The sequence below is a fragment of the Podarcis liolepis genome (genome assembly GCF_965112155.1).
Source record: "Podarcis liolepis genome assembly, chromosome: 15".
NCBI classification, from domain to species: domain Eukaryota; kingdom Metazoa; phylum Chordata; class Lepidosauria; order Squamata; family Lacertidae; genus Podarcis; species Podarcis liolepis.
In genome coordinates this window covers 2523457-2539819 of record NC_139566.1, presented here as the reverse complement: position 1 = coordinate 2539819, position 16363 = coordinate 2523457, and the positions used below count along the sequence as shown (strand labels likewise).

The window sequence follows — 16363 nt, the reverse complement described above, 5'->3', positions numbered from 1 at the left end:
AAACAACAACAACATATTATTGAATATTGTATACCCAATGTATCAGTCGCCTGGGGGGTTTCACTGTTTGTGTTTTGGTGGTTGGTAAAAAAATAAAATATCTTTTTTAAAACACACACACCAAAAAAAGCATTTTTATTTTTTTTACAGAGTTCTCTCCCAACACATCCTTGTTAGTGGCATTTGAATGATTCCCTTTGAAATGACAGCGATGGGCCAAGTCTTCTTACACCACCGCAGCCCTTTGATGACCAGGGATCAGAACATTCCCTCCTCCTAAGGTGTGAACACTATCTGCCGGTCGCAGGTGCTCATTAAACCCAGAAACAATGTAAATTACAGAGCAAGGCAGATCCATTGGTCCATTTAAACATCCGCTGTGAATCAGCATCTGGACAGGGAACCAAAAATAGCCTCCTGACAATGTTGTGGAGATAGACTTGCATCTAATAATGGCTTTTAAATTCCTGACTAATGATAGGGACGGCATTCCTAGGCAAGGCTTTCGGCTTAGAGGTGTCCCATGACCCTGTGTTCCTAAGCAGAGTTCTATTTTAATTTTTCCCCTTCTCCTAATGCAATCTGTGTCTGCCAAGGTGCAATTACCCCGAAAGGAAGATGAGTAGATCCTGAACAAATAACTGCCGAGAGATCTTTTCTGAACTCGGATGTGCAGTGGGGAAAACAAAACAGAGGATCCCTTCTCTGCCTTCAAAAGATTATTTGCTTGTTTAAGAGGAAGTGAGGTTGGTAAATGAATAACAATAACAATAACAATAACAATAACAATAACAATAACAATAACAATAACAATAACAATATTTATATCCCGCCCATCTGGCTGGGTTTCCCCAGCGACTCTGGGCATATTCCAACAGAATATTATAATACAATGATTCATCAAATATTAAAAGCTTCCCTAAACAGGGCTGCCTTCAGTTGTCTTCTAAAAGTCTGATAATTCTTTATTTCTTTGACATCTGGTGGGAGGGTTTTCCACAGGGTGGGTGCCACCACCGAGAAGGCCCTCTGCCTGGTTTCCTGTAACTTGGCCTCTCGCAGTGAGGGAACTGCCAGAAGGCCATCGGAGCTGGACCTCAGTGTCCGGGCAGAACGATGGGGGTGGAGACGCTCCTCCAGGTATACTGGACCGAGGCCGTTTAGGGCTTTAAAGGTCAGCACCAACACTTTGAATTGTGCTCGGAAACGTACTGGGAGCCAATGTAGGTCTTTCAAGACAGGTGTTATATGGTCTCGGCGGCCACTCCCAGTCACCAGTCTAGCTGCCGCATTCTGGATTAGTTGTAGTTTCTGGGTCACCTTCAAAGGTAGCCCCACGTAGAGCGCATTGCAGTAGTCCAAGTGGGAGATAACCAGAGCATGCACCACTCTGGCGAGACAGTCCGCGGGCAGATAGGGTCTCATCCTGCGTACCAGATGGAGCTTATAAACAGCTGCCCTGGACACAGAATTGACCTGCGCCTCCATGGACAGCTGTGAGTGCAAAATGACTCCCAGGCTGCACACCTGGTCCTTCAGGGGCACAGTTACCCCATTCAGGACCAGTGAATCCCCCACACCTGCCTGCCCCCTGTCCCCCAAAAACAGTCCTTCTGTCTTGTCAGGATTCAACCTCAATCTGTTAGCCACCATCCATCCTCCAACCGTCTCCAGACACTCACACAGGACCTTCACCACCTTCCCTGGTTCTAATTTAAAAGAGAGGTAGAGTTGGGTATAAGAAGAGGAATAAGGGATAAGTAATAAATGATGATGATGATGATGATGATGATGATGATTATAAGAGCCTGCTGAATCAGTGGCTCATTTAGCCCAGCATACTGTTCTCACAGTGGCCAACCAGATGCCTGTGGGAAACCAGAAAGCAGGGGCGCAAGAGCATTTTCACCTGCAGCGCCTGGTCTTCGGAAACACTGCCAGCAGAAAATAGTGGTGGCCAACTAGTGGCCCTTGATAGCTTTGCCCTCTGTTAATTTGTCCAGTCCTCTTTGAAAGCCACCCGAGTTGGTGGCAGTCATTTCCTCCTGTGGGAGGGAGTTCCACAGTTCGATTATGATGAAGGGACGCTCGCAACTCACACAGGAGTTATGTCGAAGAGATCACGCCCAAAGCCAAAATCGCGTGTAGTCAAAATAACATTGGGTGCAATGGTGGGTGGGTGTGGGGGGGGCAACTTGAATAAAAAATGGTGAGATGTAGGGGTGCAGATATCCAGAGTGTGGGGGTCAGGTGGGGTTGCTATGAGGAATTATGAAATGCGGGGCAAGCCACTGTGTCCGCGATGAAAGCGTTGCGTCGACTGGGTTTGATTCATTGACAATGGTTTCTGATCAAATCCCACAAGCCTCTGCACCTCTGTCATTTGCTTTCTCTCTGCCTGACAGGCACGTATAAGCATTCTAAACACACAGGGCAGTTGTTCAGCAGGCACCCTCAGTACATAAATATAGAAGGTAGCTTTGATGTAAGAGCTGTTTGACAGTGGAATTTGCTGCCAAGGAGTGTGGTGGAGTCTCCTTCTTTGGAGGTCTTTAAGCAGAGGCTTGACAACCATATGTCAGGAGTGCTCTGATGGTGTTTCCTGCTTGGCAGGGGGTTGGACTCGATGGCCCTTGTGGTCTCTTCCAACTCTATGATTCTATGATTCTATGGTAAAGGGACCGCTGACCATTAGGTCCAGTCGTAGCCGACTCTGGGGTTGCAGCGCTCATCTCGCTTTATTGGCCGAGGGAGCCAGCGCACAGCTTCTGGGTCATGTAGCCAGCATGACTAAGCCGCTTCTGGCGAACCAGAGCAGCGCACAGAAATGCCGTTTACCTTCCCGCCGGAGCGGTACCTATTTATCTACTTGCACTTTGACATGCTTTTGAACTGCTAGGTTGGCAGGAGCAGGGACTGAGAAATGGGAGCTCACCCCGTCGTGGGGATTCAAACTGCCGACCTTCTGATCGGCAAGCCCTAGGCTCTGTGGTTTAACCCACAGCGCCACCCACGTCCCTTGTAACTTTGATGTAGGGTTTGTTAATCTTTAGATAGATCTTAAGGGCCAGGAAGAGAGTTCACAAGGAGATGGTAAATACTCCCAGTACGTTTCCGAGCACAATTCAAAGTGTTGGTGCTGACCTTTAAAGCCCTAAACGGCCTCGGTCCAGTATACCTGAAGGAGCGTCTCCACCCCCATCGTTCTCCCCGGACATTGAGGTCCAGCTCCGAGGGCCTTCTTGCGCTTCCCTCATTGCGAGAAGTGAGGCTACAGGGAACCAGACAGAGGGCCTTCTCGGTAGTGGCGCCCGCCCTGTGGAACGCCCTCCCATCAGATGTCAAAGAGATAAATAATTACCTGACATTCAGAAGACATCTCAAGGCAGCCCTGTTCAGGGAAGTTTTTAATATGTAACGCTGTACTGTTTTTAACACTGATTGGGAGCCGCCCAGAGTGGCTGGGGAAACTCAGCCAGATGGGCGGGGTATAAATAATAAATTATTATTATTATTATTATATTCTTCTCCTGTTTACTCCTGTTTATGACCTCTGCGGTTTTGCTGAATGCACCCCTCCTTTTATTCCTATTTTATTTACTCTGAACTACATATGCATGCTCAAGTAGGAAATAGTTTCTTTGTAGCTGAAAGAATTTCTTCTTATCTGACTTTGTCCCATTGTGGGTTTTTTTGAAATGCTCAGAGGAAATCTGATTGGTTCTTACGAACACTGTGAAAAAAGTTCTTTTGTGAATAAAACGACCTGGGCCGAGGGGTAGACAGGATTATTATTATTATTATTATTGGCACCTCCTCCCAGAGTCTTGCTGGTCAAGCCTTGTGTGTATTCTATTAATCATAGTCTAATCCTTCCTTGTTTTGGGAACGCTACAGGTGGAGGGCAGATAAGCCCCGCTCCACCCAATGGATCACATAACACACACACACACAGGATCTGAATGGCAATGCGCTTCAACTTTGGGGCCCCTGCCCCCCCTCAAATATTTTGAAATGAAATTTATTACAGTCCCAGACCAGCGTCACATACCATACGAAGCACCCCTCAAATATTTTATTGGGGAGATCAAAGGGACCTTGGCCCGTAGAAGTTGGCTCCTATGGGTGGGTGTGAAGTCTCTGCCCCCCCGATGCCTGCCTTCTTTCCGTCCCCAGTCTTATTTTATTTTTTATTTTTTTGCTGAGAGCAGAAAGTTGAATGCACGCAAGTTAAATTGTGCATAAGTTGTGGGCTTACTATATTTCCCTTTGTTAGAATTCCTGCTCTGTGATTGCAGTCATGGGATTATTGTCTATCACATGACATTGTATGTTTTGACTCTACCGAGTGGGAAGTGATGGAGAGAGGATGTTTGTGTTGCTGTGTTCCGTGAAGTGGGACTATTGTCTTTTGTTCCTTTTCTCTCCGCTGTCTGATGCTAGAGAGAGAGGGAGCCATGTTGCAGTGCTCCGTGTGTGTTTATATGTAAATAAAGTCGATTAGCCAAAATGCTGAGTTGCTGAAGTCTGTTACGCAAACTGTGAAGACTCTGCGGATCCCTAAGTGTGCCATTGTCTGTTGGCATCAGTCGCTGTGATGTTTGGGCTGAAGAAAGCTTTTGAAGCTCCCGAACGAACGACCAGGAGGGCGAGAACATGCCAGTTGGGCATGTCTCTCTGCCAGGGTCCTACTCAAGTATAGGACGAGCTCCTGACACCCCTTACCTGTTCCAAATCTTCCAACAAAGTCTGGGTTGTGTTACTTTGTTGGAAGAGTAACTTGGAGTAACTTTGGAGAAGGTAATGGGTCTTCTTTGTCCGACTATGCTCCTTTTCGTTCCATAAAGTGGTGGGGAACATCTGTGCCCCTCCAGATTGTTGGAATGCAGCTCCCATCAGCCCCTGCCAGGTCCTAGCACTGCACTCTAACCACTACACAACACTACCTTCCTCTATGTTCAGTTCCAGATATACTGTTTTTTTACATCTGCTGTTATACTTTGTTGCATTTTATTAGAAATAAACTTACAAGGGGTGAAATAGGCACAGACTATTCAGTCCCTCTCTACCCAGATACTCAAATATTTTCATCTCTTCCCAGTCTGCCGATAACAATCAACACCTGCACAGTGCTGTTGTTACTGCTGTGTACATCATACCCGGGCGCTGAAGCAATACTTTGTGGTGAGAAGGAGTCAAAACAGCATGAATAACCTCCAGGGGAATGTTCCTCGCAGTATTCCTCACCCAGGCATCTTTGTGTGATTTTCCACTCATCAAACTTTCTTGCCTATGGAATTCTCCAGGGAGGTGGCGACTGAAAAGCTGGCCGTGAGGTTATTTCCGTCCCTAGGGAATTATCTCCTACAATGCATTGGGCAGCCAGTCTCCTGAGGCCAAACGCCTGGAGTCGCACTGGCAGCACATACCATACAGTATTTGGCCAGGACTGTCAATAATAATAATAATAATAATAATAATAATAATAATAATAATACTTTTTATTTATTTATATCCCGCTCCCCCCAGCCGAAGCTGGGCTCAAAGTGGATAACAACAGTAAAAATAACACAGTTTACATAAAACGACAATCAATTAATTGAAATACACTCTAAAATCAATTCATTCTAAAATCAATTCCGAGTCAGATTAATGGCAACCATTGGGCTAGAGTTCTATGAGGATTACCAAAGGATGGGGTCAGACTGTGCCTTGGCCAAAGACCTGGTGGAACAGCTCCGTCTTGCAGGCCCTGGGGAAAGATGTCAAGTTCTGCAGGGCCATAGTCTCTTGGGACAGAGCATTCCACCAGATTGGGGCCCTTGCCGAAAAGGCCCTGGCTCTGGTTGAGGCCAGCCTAACCTCCCTGTGGCCTGGGACCTCCAAGATGTTTTTATTTGAAGACCGTAAGGTCGTCCGTGGGACATACCAGGAGAGGCGGTCCCATAGGTCCGAGGGTCCTAGGCCGTATAGGGCTTTAAAGGTTAAAACCAGCACCTTAAACCTGATCCTGTACTCCACTGGGAGCCAGTGCAGCTGGTATAGCACCGGGTGAATGTGATCTCACGGCGAGGACCCCTTGAGAAGTCTCGCTGCGGCATGCACTATTCTATTATTTTTTTAATTAGGAATTTCAACATAACAATTTATCAAAGATACATCATCCTCCCCCCATTTCCCCCCCTCCCCACAAAACAAAACAAAAACCAAATAACCCCCCCATCCCCAAAACCCACATTTTAAAAGGACACAGGAGATCATTCATTCATTCATTCATTCATTCATTCATTCATTCATTATATGGGACACTAAATATCACAATTCACTGTGTAGCTTACAAAGATAGAATGATAAAATACTATCTTAAAAACCTTTAAAAAAAATATGACAGCATCAATATCCATATGACCAATGAGATAAAAGCATTTCTCAGCTATGACCAGCAGAGGGAACTGAATACCAGATCAAGAGAGAGAACTCTAAGCAAAGCTTGTGAAATTGTAGGGTTATGAGAATGCATTTTGGAATGCTTTTAAAAAAATAAAAAATGAAGTCCGGGAAACCCAGTTTAAGGTATATACTCAGTGTATGCTCAGGAGCATTTTGTTTAAAATTGTGCAATTCTATCCGAGGTTTAGGGACACAGGTGGCACTGTGGGTTAAACCACAGAGCCTAGGACTTGCTGATCAGAAGGCCGGCGGTTCGAATCCCCGTGACGGGGTGAGCTCCCATTGTTCAGTCCCAGCTCCTGCCAACCTAGCAGTTCGAAAGCACGTCAAAGTGCAAGTAGATAAATAGGTACCGCTCTGGCGGGAAGGTAAATGGTGTTTCCGTGCGCTGCTCTGGTTCGCCAAAAGCAGCTTAGTCATGCTGGTCACATGACCCGGAAGCTGTACGCCGGTTCCCTCGGCCAGTAAAGCGAGATGAGTGCCGCAGCCCCAAAGTCGGTCACGACTGGACCTAATGGTCAGGGTCCCTTTACCTTTTTATCCGAGGTTTAAGGGCACAGAGAAGATTGCATCTCCGTGGCTCGACCAGGATGTGCAAGCAGAATTTGCAGGAAGGATGGAGACAGACAATGCTAAAGCTTTGCTGATTCTGCACTTATGCATGGCCAACCATGAAAAAAAGATCATTTGGAATGAGAAGAGTTTTCATAACACAGGGAAATCAGCAGTGCGAGAATCGCAAGCCACGGCTTGCAGCAGAAGCAGTGCCAGAGGGAACATTAAAAGGAAACACTGCAAAGTTGTGTTGTGTTTTGTTTTTTTTTAAAAAAGAAAGCCGCAAAAATTTTAATTACATGTCGCAATAACTTAATCAGATGCCTGATTTTGCACCATGAACTGTGTTGCATCAACAATGTCAGACTAAGGCGGCGGCAATTGGATTGCTTTAGGGCAGTAAGACTCCCACAATATAAAACTTTGAAAAGATGCAAGTGATATTGGAGAACAAATGGGAAGGAAAACAAGGCCCCCTAGACATTGCGCATTCATGATAAGATGTGCTTACAGTGGGAATCAGGGCAATTCTATGTGGTTCCACTTTCAATATTGTTTCTGCCTGCAAAAGTTTTGGAGCAGACATGCTGCTTCGTTTCCAATCAGAATATGTCCCATAACTTTCTGCTGAAATCATTTTTGCTTTCATACCACAAATGTCCCTCTTTTGTTGTGTTGCAGTTTAAGAGTGTCCCTCCAATGAAAAGCTTATTAGCAAACATAATCATCCTACTATGAGACTGTGTGGACTGTGAAAAATGCTTATTTTGTGGCTCTGGAGGTTACTGACTCCCATGGGGGGGGGGGAGCTCTGGAAGATTTGGAGACCCACTGTGACCAAACAGTGTGATGTAGTGGTTAAGAGCGGTAGTCTCGTAAAGGTATTCAAATATACCTTTCTGAAGAAACCAGAGGCCTTTCTCCTGGGCATGGTCGGCCAATTGGTGCCAAAGAAGGATAGAACTTTTTTTATGTATGCTACAACAGCAGCAAGAATACTCATCGCGAAGTATTGGAAGACACAAGATCTACCCACCCGGGAAGAATGGCAGATGAAGGTGATGGACTACATGGAACTGGCGGAAATGACTGGCAGAATCCGAGACCAGGGAGAAGAGTTGGTGGAAGAAGATTGGAAGAAATTTAAAGTTTATTTACAGAAACATTGTAAAATTAAGGAATGTTAGAAGGATGTTGGAATGAAATAATGCGGTTTTAGCAGAAATGCTATAAAGGATTAAGGAAAAATAGATTGCTAAATGGTGAAGGAGGGAAAGTAAAGTTACATTATATTAAGATAAAATAGAGGACAAAAACTGGAAAAAGATGGAAAGGATTTGCTGAAATAGCTAATTGAACTAGAATACAAAAAAGGGAGGTGTCAGGAGGTCAAGGAAATAAGCAAATGAAAGATAAGCTATGGGAAGATTTATTGTATTTTTTCTTTTTTTTCTTGTTTCTTTTTTTATTAATGTGATGTGATGTTTTGTATTTTTAAAATATGCTGTTTTTAATTTTTTTTCTTTTTGTAACCTTTAAAATTCAATAAATATTACTTTAAAGAAAAAAGAAAAAAAGAGTGTCCCTCCAGATGGCAACATTTCAGTAGCATTGGGGAAGCATCACAGAGTAACTAACACAGTGGAAATGAAGGACCTGTTCTATATCTGCTATTGGGTCCCCGGAGCACAGATTCACACAAAGTGGCAAATGACCTTGCAGGATACAACATGATTTATTTGAAATGCATATACATAGCAAAGGTGCAGCGCAATAAGCTCGCAATCTGCACACCCAATTCTGAGTGCGCCAACTTTTTATACATTTGCAGAATACTAAACCACCTGATTTCTTGTAAACCACCTGATTTCTGGGAAATAGAAAGTTATAGTAAGTTTCTATGTCCTTACATGGGCATTGCCCCCCTCATCCTTGCAATGGCCCCACCCGCCCCACCACACCACGGCAACGTGTATTCCTGAGTCCTCCTTATCTATTTACAACCTTGAATAAACATTTGAGAGGCCCCTTAATGCCAGCTCTGTTCTCCTGGCGGACCTCTCCTTTCTCAGAAAGGCTGTTTGGGGGCGGGGTTCCTTATGGCCCTACAGAATGAGGTCTGAATGATCCAGGATCAATCCGCCCCCAATGTACTGTTATTGCATCAATGACATGTTGCAGAATACACTCACCTACCAACCGACCCTTGTGGAAGACAGGAGGGCCTGGCGTGCTCTGGTCCAGGGGGTCACGAAGAGTCGGACACGACTAAATGACTAAACAACAACCAACTGACCCCCCAACAAACAAACAAACAAACAAACACTATCCGGAGGGGCCTTTTGAAGTTGTGGGATAGAGAAGGCAGGGTGGACAAGATGCCTATATTTCAATACACGGCACAATTGCATTTTATCTGCAAATAACTTGGATGATTTCTACCATGTGTGGTTGAAATGGTGCAAATTAATGGCATACAGGGAAGAGAGCTTAAAACTTCCATTTGCACTGGGCTTTCCTGGCACAAAAATCGATTACCAGGTTCTGGGACGGCAGCTAGACTGGTGACTGGGAGTGGCCGCCAAGACCATATAACACCAGTCTTCAAAGACCTACATTGGCTCCCAGTACGTTTCCGAGCACAAAGGTCAGTGTTGGTGCTGACCTTTAAAGCCCTAAACGGCCTCGGTCCAGTATACCTGAAGGAGCATCTCCAGCCCCATCGTTCAGCCCGGACACTGAGGTCCAGCTCCGATGGCCTTCTGGCGGTTCCCTCACTGTGAGAGGCCAAGTTAGAGGGAAGCAGGCAGAGGGCCTTCTCGGTAGTGGCACCCGCCCTGTGGAATGCCCTCCCATCAGATGTCAAAGCGATAAACAACTACCTGACATTCAGAAGACATCTGAAGGCAGCCCTGTTCAGGGAAGTTTTTAATATGTGACATTTTAGTGTATTTTTCATCTTTGTTGGAAGCCGCCCAGAGTGGCTGGGGAAACCCAGCCAGATGGGCGGGGTACAAATAAATTATTATTATTATTATTATTATTATTATTATTATTATTATTATTATGGCTTGTTTGGTCACTGGACATGTGGACACTTCATAAGATATCATAACCAAATTTCACATGATGGTTCCTGAGCTAGAGGAGCAACTTGCTGTCTAGGTTTGGGTACAATTGGCTGCCATCTTGAATCAAGATGGCGGACTGCCTCTTTCAAGCCTGCACAGATCATAGGCCAGTTCTACATGATGCAGTTAGACCCTATTTTGAATCAAAATCGAGGACTGAACCTTCCAAAACTTCCCGGAAACCCTGAAGAATGGCTGTCGGACACTAGACGTAGCAAGTGACAAATATAATCAATCAATCAATCAATCAATCAATCAATCAGTCAGTCAGTCAGTCAGTCAATGAATAGCTTCCTTCCCAAATAATCATCCTAATAAGGGACCTCTAGAGAATTCCATGCCATAATTGGTGGTTGGCTCAGTGAGAAGATCTTAACCACCCTTGACTGAGATGATTCACCTCCCATTATCTGGTGATCATTCTTTCCTGTTCCTGGAAACGTGAAGGCATGTCTCTCTGTGTGGATGGAGACATTTGGCACATGCAAATGGGCTCATGGATCAGGTCCACTGTTTGCGTTGGAAGAAAATCTCCCACTGGTGTGAATTGGATTTGCCCCTTCCCTTCGTCGCAGTGCAGATTGGCAGAGGGGACTCTGGATCGGGAATGTAGCACGGATCATGGGTTCATTTATTTAAAGCATACGTATCTCACTGCCTAAGGGATAAGATGGCTGAAAAGGGGGAGGGGGGAGCCAACTCTAGCACTTGCTTCATTACAGAGTTATTGTAATGTTTTACTTTTTGGTGCTGGGGGGCAATTAAGTGGTGTATAGATTTGATGGCATTTAGTATTTATACCCCACCCATCTGGCTGGGATTCCCCAGCCACTCTGGGCGGCTTCCAACTGAATATTAAAAACAATACAGCATCAGACATTAAAAACTTCCCTAAACAGGGCCGTCTTCAGTTGTCTTTTAAAAGTAAAATAGTTATATATTGCCTTGACATCTGCTGGGAGGGCGTTCTACAGTGCAGGCACCACCACCGAGAAGGCCCTCTGCCTGGTTCCCTGTAACCTCACTTCTCGCAGGGAGGGAACTGCCAGAAGGCCCTTGGGAGATGGACCCTGGTGTCTGGGGTGGAAACGCTCCTTCAGGTCTACTGGGCCAAGGTCGTTTAGGGCTTTAAAGGTCAGCACCAACGCTTTGAATTGTGCTCAGAAACGTGCTGGGAGCCAATGTAGGTCTTTCAGGACCAGTGTTATGTGGTCTTGGTGGCCGCTCCCAGTCCCCAGTCTAGCTGCCTAGGACCTTCTGCATTAAAAGTCAGTGCTCTTTCGTGGACCTTACCCCTCAAGATAAAGTAATATTCTAGTCCTCATCATTCTGAAGAAAGAGCTTCTTCTAAAAGGAACAGAGGAACCTGCCTCATATTCAGTCCATTGTCCAACAACCGCAGTACAGTCATACCTCATGTTACGTTTGCTTCAGGTTGAGCGTTTTCAGGTTGCGTCCCGCAGCGACCTGGAAGTACCGGAAAGGGTTGCTTCCGGGTTTCACCACTCGCGCATGCGCAAACGCTCAAAATGATGTCACGCACATGCGCAGAAGCGGGTTGCGTTCTGTTCATGTTGCAAATGGGCCTCCAGAATGGATCCTGTTCGTAACCAGAGGTACCACTGTATTGTCTAGATCAGAGCTTCTCAAACTTATTTGGCTTACTGCCACTTTTTCAGAAAAAAATTACTCAGAACCCTCCTGGAAATCTACCATTGGCCAAGTAGGCAGGCAAGCTGCAGTCCACTTTCCGGGTCTGGTTAAAGTCGAAAAGGGACTCCAGCACGACTGTCGGATCCAGGGGAGAAATTGTCACTGTCCCTCAACACACCCTACCTAAGTGGTAAACAGTATTTCACAACAGATGAAACATGTACAAAGGCACCTTTTATCATATGTGGTGGTCTTGTAAGGTAATAAAAGCATTCTGGGAAATGATATATAATGAATTGAAAAAAATGTTTAAATTAACTTTGATTAAAAAACAACAACCAGAGGCTTTTTTTCCACTAGGAATTGGAGGTGCTGTTTTGCCAAGGGAGCAGAAAAGACTTCTAATGTATGCAACCACAGCTACCTGGATGCTGTTAGTCCAGAGATGGAAAGAACATTAAGTCCCTACTAGAGAAGAGTGGCAAATAAAATTGTTGGGCTATGCCGAAATGGCAAAACTGACTGGAAAGCTCAGGAACTGAAATTTCAACAAAGAATGGGGGAAGTTTATAATTTCTCTTGGAGACCACTGTAAGCAGATGAAAACATTAGCAGCATCGCAAGGAGACTCGTAACGTTGCAATTACTGTGGAGTTAATGGAGTTGATCAAACATGGGCTATTGAAAAAGATGGAGTAGAAAAGCTGTAATAAGAGGAACCATGGAGGGGAAGGTGGGAAGTCAATAGATTTGGAAGAATCTATTAACTGTTGATGTGCATGGTTGTATTGTTATACAGCCACTTCCGAACTGGCGAGGAGGTGGGGTTGCGGGCCCACACCCTCCCCACACATGTGGGGGCTGGCTTCCAGCCTCCGCGAGATTGAGGGAATCCTCCGGGGGCGTCAGCTCCCTGTCTAGCCAATCGGCTGGCCAGGGAGGCGTGGCCCGGGCTATTTATGCCCGGCGCGCCCGAGGTCCGCCCTCTCTTCACCTCTCCAGCTGATCAGGTTTCCCACCCTGCCTGCCCTTTAGTTTCTCCTCTGACCTTGCTATGGACTTCGATTGGTCGCCGTCAAGGGGCCTGGTAGGAATTTTTTCCACTTGGCGAATTGACACCTGCCATTTGGTTTTTTTCGCCTACCTCATAGCAAATCGCCACAACTTCTCGGTATTGGAGGTTAGGCATTGGTAGGGGTATTGTTATGCAAATGAGGGGGGAAGGCAGTGCCATCACCTTCCCCCAAAGCAAAGGGTAGTCCGGTAAAGGATTCCGGGGGGCGTTACCCTGTCCGAAGCCTATGGAGGTGTGGGCCTAAGGCACCTCCCCGAGCGGTGACCCCGGGGGAGATCCTAGTTGATGTACATCAGCAGGACTCCCCCTACTGGTGGTTAACCCTCACCGGTCTTCATGCAATCGGGCTGAAGCCGGTTAGCTGATGGGACCAATGCCTAAGCCAATACCGCTCAATTCCTGCAATCAATAAAGTTGTGGCCGTTTTCTGCCCATTAACCTTATATACCGTGTCCTGTGTCTTTATTTCTCATGGGGGGAGGGGGACTTGCCACACAATTTTGTTTTTGTAACATCAAATAAAAATTGTTTCAAAAAAAAGATGAAACATGTACGAATGGTTTCCCAAAATTCCTTTCTCTTTTTTCTTTATGCTTCCACCACCCCCTTATTTTTATTCAACGCCTCCCCCAATTGCACCCGAGGCTACTACACCCCCCCCAAGGATTGTTCCAGCACCCCTAGGAGGCGTTATCGCCCACATTGGGAAACACTGGTCTACACTGGTTGGCGGCAGCCTCCCAGGGTTTCAGACAGGGTTCCTTTCCCTCACCCTCAGCTCTGCCTGGAGATTCCAGGACTTGAATCTGGGGCCTTCTGGATGCCAAACACATGCTCTGCCATGAAGCTATGACTCTTCCTGTGCCCAGAAGCAGCAGCACCTAAGAATGATGTTGATGCTGAGAAACTCCTTGACCGTTCTAGAGAAGAGCGGAATTTGCGGAGGGGCGATGGCCTCACCAAGCAGGAATGTTTCCTCACCTGAGCCATTGATGGAGAAAATGGGGTGTTGGCCCTTGTGAGATCTCATCGGGTCAATTAGATAATTGAGCAATCTCTCCTGTCCACATTTCTCTGCCCGGAAGAGACAGTTTGGAATCGGGTATAAAAGAGAGGCTGGCAGCTCCTGGCTCCTCAATCCATTGGGTCGGCGTCACCTCTTTGCTCCGTCTTGTGAATTTGGGTAAGTCTTGCTTTCTCACTGCACTCTGAGCTGTGCAGATTAGCTGCACATTAGCTCTCTGTTTTCCTCTATGAGGTTTTGGAAAAGGGCTGTAGATACGATCTCCACAGAGACTGGCATGATGTGGAAATAGCAGTCCATGGCGTTCTGCAACTCAGCCCCAGGCTGGAGCATGAGGCAACACCATGAGAATCTCAAGCGAGGTGGCATACTGATCTCTTTGCATGGAGGTGGGATTTAAATAATCTGTTTACTGGATTTCCTCTAGAGTTTGCCTCTGGGGAAAAATGACGGCCTGTCGATGTGGTAACCACAGTGCCACCACATGGTTGGTTCCCAAGTTTTGGGAAATCCTAGAGTGCATCGTCCTGAAAGAGATGTCCCTCTCCGTGACATAGTTGGAGCTTCCGTGGAACACCTGCCTGGCATGCAGAAGGTTTTTGCAGGTTCTGCTGCCTTCATGCACTGGCCGTGGGCTTCCCAGAACCATCTAGTTGGCCTACCATTTGGGAGGGAAGGAACCGGCTTGGATGGGTGCCTTGGGTCAGTAGGCAGAGCAGCTGCAAAAGGATTCAGGTTCAATCCCTAGCAACTCCATGTAGGTCTGGCACCGCCCCTGCCTGAAGGGCCATTGCCAGTCCATGTAGACAACACTGCCTCCTACATTCTCAGCCCTTCTGCATGCAGAGCTAGCGCTCTACCACTGATCTGCTGCCCCATTGCACTAAGGTCTCTAGTTGGGAATGGAGCCTCCAGGGACAGAGACAGTGTATCTCAGAATCTCAATTGCGTGGCGAGTTCCCGCATCCCCCCATTGGAAATAAAAACACATGACACCAATATTTTTGGTTAATGGGTGAAAAATGGCCACAGCTTTATTGGTTACAGGTAATGAGTGGTATTGGCTTAGGCATTGTTCCTACAGACTATCCGGCTTCAGCCTGATTGCATGAAGGCCGGCAAGGGTTAACCACCAGTAGGGGGAGTCCTGCTGATGCACGTCAACTAGGAGCTCCCCTGGGGTCACCGCTCGGGGGCGTGCCTTGGGCCCACACCTCCATAGGCTTCGGACAGGGCCACACCCCCTGGAATCCTTTAGCGGACTACCCTTTGCTATGGGGGGAGGTGACGGCACTTCCTCCCCCCTCTCATCTACATAACAATACCCTTACCAATGCCTAACTGCCAATGCCAAGGAAGTTGTGACGATTTGCTACGAAGTAGACGAAAAACCAAATGGCTGGAGCCAATTTGCCAAGTGGAAAAAATTCCTACCAGGCCCCTTAACGGTGACCAACCGAGGTCCATAGCAAGGTCAGAGAGCCAAACCTAAAGCAAGCCAGCCCCCGTGCATGTGGGTGTGTGTGAAGCCCGCAACCCCACCTCCTCTCTAGCTCGGAAGTGGCTTTGATGGGAGAGAAATCAAAAGGGGAGGGTGGTAACTGCCACGTCCTTCTCACAGGGCTTCTCAGAAATGTCTTGCTAGCCCCTGTTGGAAACTGGAGTCGGGGATAAGGTCAGCCTCTCTTTGCTCCCCTAAATTCTTGTTTGTTGTTTCATTCTGTCTCTGCAGGTTTATCCACCCACTTTTGGAAACATGTCCCAGTGCAAGCAAGGCTGCAAGGCTCCCCCCACCAAATGCCCACCCAAAACTGCCCAGTGCTGCCCTCCAGCTGTGAAGTGTCCCCCCAAAACTGCCCAGTGCTGCCCCCCAGCTGTGAAGTGTCCCCCCAAAACCAAGCAACCTCCCAAGGGCTGCTGTTGATGATGTTCTTTCTCGGCCGCTGGAAAACTGAAGGGAGCTCCCCGCGAAAGCAATTTGACATTGATCACCTGCCGGACCTCGCTGACGCCATCAAAGCCAGTCCTTTCTGCACTCTGCTTTGACGTTTTGCTTTCTCCAAAATGTTTGGGTTTTGCTTCATCCTATCCTATACAATCATCGCAGCATTTCAGGGAGTCTCGTTGACCAGCTGAGCTCCTGTCTGGAATCTCCTTCTTGATATGTCATGACCCAGCCATGCTGGTTGTGAAAAGCTCAACGCCCTGATGGGTTTCCTCACCCTCACGGCCAGGTGAATGGCAATAAAAGCAACTAGTTTCCCAGCACCAGTAGATTGTTGGACTGTTCTTTCCTCTGTTCTTTCCCTCTTAAAGGTAAAGGTAAAGGACCCCTGATAGTTAAGTCCAGTTGCGGACAACTGGGGTTGGGGCGCTCATCTCGCTTTACTGGCCAAGGGAGCCGGCATTTGTCCGCATACAGTTTTTCTGGGTCATGTGGCCAGCATGACTAAGCTGCTTCTGGCGAACCAGAGC

At 46.8% G+C, this 16363-nt stretch overlaps 1 long non-coding RNA gene across 1 annotated transcript; it reads left to right on the top strand.

The window, feature by feature from the left end:
* The first annotated feature begins 13822 nt into the window (after positions 1–13822).
* Positions 13823–16156, top strand: LOC310694345. The gene is made up of 2 exons (XR_014519605.1): positions 13823–14047; positions 15621–16156. It is a non-coding gene; the product is annotated as an uncharacterized lncRNA (long non-coding RNA).
* The last annotated feature ends 207 nt before the right edge of the window (positions 16157–16363 follow it).